A 3,483-nucleotide genomic window follows, 5' to 3' on the forward strand; every position below is an offset into this window, starting at 1 on the left:
TGAGGAGGTTTTCTCTGATATTTACTGTAGGAATGGTGGTTGAGCTCCTGAAGATAAACATCAGAAGATTGTGGGGGCCCTTCTACGAGTGGGTCACCCTGGAGTTTTTAACTATTAGGCTTGTTCACACCGAGCCTCTGGCCAATTTGTCAATGAACAGTTCAGGTTCTCCTACCCAACACTGCTTCCCTTGGTTGTTTCTGCCCATGAGTCTGCTCTGGTAAGTTGTGGCTCCCTGTATTTATCTGTCTTTCCCATCTCGGGGCAGCAGTTTGCCCATGTCCTCACCTCTCTTATGGGTCCAAGAGCAGTTGTCCATCAGTCTGTTCAGCTTTTTTCTTGTTAGGATGGAGTGGCAACTTCCAAGTTCCATACATGTGCAACCAGAAACAAGAAGTCCATCAAGACTTTATATCTTTACATCTTTAAATATTTTAACATTATCTCTAAAACACAAGCACAGTTTAAAGCTAATTACAATACCACTGTCATACTCAAAATTAAAAAAATTCCTTAATATCACCGGGCGTGGTGGCTCACGTCTGTAATCCCAGCATTTTGGGAAGCCGAGGCAGGTGGATCACGAGGTCAGGAGATTGATACCATCCTGGCGAACACGGTGAAACCCTGTCTCTATTAAAAATACAAAAAATTAGCCACGCGTGGTGGCGGGTGCCTGTGGTCCCAGCTACTCGGGAGGCTGAGGCAGGAGAATGGCGTGAACCCGGGAGGTGGAGCTTGCAGTGAGCCAAGATTGCGCCACTGCACTCCAGCCCAGGCGACAAAGTGAGACTCCGTCTCCGAAAAAAAAAAAAAAAAAAAATTCCTTAATATCATCAAATTCCCAGTCAATGTTCAAATTTATAATTGCTTCAAATGTCATTATCTTACAGTTTACTTGAATCAGGATCCAAATAAGGTCTTTATATTGCCATTAGTTGAAACAACTCCACTAACTTAAATGTCTATGCTCTCTTTTTTTTTTTTTTTTTTTTTGATGGAGTCTCACTCTGTCACCCAGGCTGGAGTGCAGTGGTGCTATCTGGGCTCACTGCAACCTCCACCTCCCGGGTTCAAGCGATTCTCCTGCCTCAGCCTCTCAGGTAGCTGAGATTACAGGTGCGCACCACCATGCCCAGCTAATTTTGTATTTTTAGTAGAGATTGGGTTTCACCATGTTAGCTAGGCTGGTCTCAAACTCCTGACCCCAGGTGATCTGCCTGCCTTGGTCTCCCAAAGTGCTGGGATCTCAGGCATGAGCCACTGCACCCGGCCTATTCTCTTTCTTTCATGTGAGAATCCCAGTTCTCATGACACTGCGGTGGTAGAAAAGATCATACAACTACTCATTTGCTGTATTCTACAGTGTGCACGTGCACGCACGCACACACACACACACACAATGTTTCAGAGTAACAATACCAACACTACCACCAATAATAAGATTATAGAAAAGAGTTTATGATTTTTGGGAGTAGTTTTCCTTATACATTAAGGATATTTTATAGGGATGAATAGTCAAATCAATTTTGTTTAAAGTCACTTGGAGTTAGTTACTATGTGTGTGATTATGGGACCAACTTGCCACCTATCTAGGTTACATGCAGTTTGAATATTCATTAGTAAACCTAGGAATAATTATCACTGTTCAGAAAGTCACCAATAGTTACCGAGCACCTCCTAGGTACTAGAAATATTCATAATCATTGTTACACTCAAGTCTTGCAAAGCCCTATGAAATAGAAGTTACTTTTCCCTTATAATTTAGGAAACAAACTCAAAGAGGTTAAAAGCTTACAGTGAGTCAGTCTCACAGCTAGTAAGAAGAATGAGTGAGGTAAGATTGAAATTCCAGTTTCTGGAGTCCATATTCTGCCCTTAGAAAGATTAGGATGATTTATGATAGCTTATAGAAAAAGCTGCTGGTTCTATTTATTTTATTATCTCTATATATTCCAGTAGGGGGACAAGGTGGTAACTGGTAACTGTGTTATACCTGATTACAAAGGTGATAAGTTTTTTCTTACAGATTTTATGCTCAGAAACAGTGTACCTGTCAGTGTTAGCTGGTTTTCTCTGACTTATTTTCCTGGGGCAATTCTCCCAATGGGTTGGAATTTTTATGAGCTTACTGATGGGCTTAACAGGGTGGCCTTCAATATTTCCTTCCATTCAGGGCCTATTGTGTCCTGGGCCTCAAATTCACAGAGGCCCTTAAATTTAGAATTTGGACCTTACATCCATCCCAAAGAGGTTCTATTTGTGATCACAGAGATATACCAACAAGGACAGAAGATAGAGATGTGCAACTTACAGCTTCAGCATTGGATCCCATTAGTGGAAGGCACTGCTGGTAGGTAGAATACCATCATTATGGTATTCACAGGATATATACAGGATTTATAAAAGTAGTGATGAATAACTGATTTCACCACTTTATTTTTTATAAATCCTGTAAATATCCTGTGAATTCCATAATGATGATGAATTATATATTTTGATGGAGTTTAAAACGTGTCAGCTTATTAAATGTAAGCATCTCAAATACATAATGATTTTTGTAACCCTATTTTATCATTTCTATAATGTCTAAAATATCAGGAGTTGCAAGCAATGGAAGTATCTGGTGACTTAGGGCAGCTGAGAAGCTCTGTCTGCTTCCACTTGGCCGTGAGCACTTCTGTGGACAAAGCACTCTGATCTGACAGGTCACTGGTTACACATTGGCTGACTTTGCAGCTATTTCTAGGCAGCAGAGTCTGGCTCTTTCCTCATTTACCTGTACAATAAGAATACCCGCCTGACAGGGGAGAGGTAAGGATTCACTAAGCACAGCATAAGTCTCTAGTAAAAGACAGCTGTCATGAGGATGATAACAGTTAATGAGAACACGTTGTTCAGGAGGTTTTAAAGGGCAGATACAGCATGATCCTGATTTTTAAGAAAATTAGATATAAAAACATGGGCACATGAAAAAGCCCCAACAGGCTACAGACTGAAATATTTATAATGGTAGTGGGAATAAAGGTGAATTTTGCTTTTTCCATATATTTGTGTTTTAATTTTTTTGCAATGTACTTATATTAAATTATGATACTTATTTTATGTGGATATACATAAATCTACAAACATACAAAATTATGGATAATTTTCCTTTTGTATTTCTAAATTTATAAAATTTCTCACTTAAATATGTGCAAGTTTTATAATTAGAACAAAGAGATCAAAGGCATTTTTAAGACAAGGAGAAGCAGCTGGTATCATCGCTCATAATTGTAATCCTAGCACTTTGGGAGGTCAAGATGGGAGGACCGCTGGAGCTCAGGAGTTTGAGACCAGCTTGGGCAACATAGGGAGACTGTGTCTCTACATAAAAGCAAAAAACTTAGCCAGGTGTGGTGGCATGCATCTATAGTCCCAGCTACTTCGAAGGCAGAGGCAGGAGGATTGCTTGAGCCCAGAACTCGGAGGCTGCAGTGAGCT

Source organism: Pongo pygmaeus, chromosome 16, assembly GCF_028885625.2.
Source record: "Pongo pygmaeus isolate AG05252 chromosome 16, NHGRI_mPonPyg2-v2.0_pri, whole genome shotgun sequence".
NCBI lineage: Eukaryota > Metazoa > Chordata > Mammalia > Primates > Hominidae > Pongo > Pongo pygmaeus.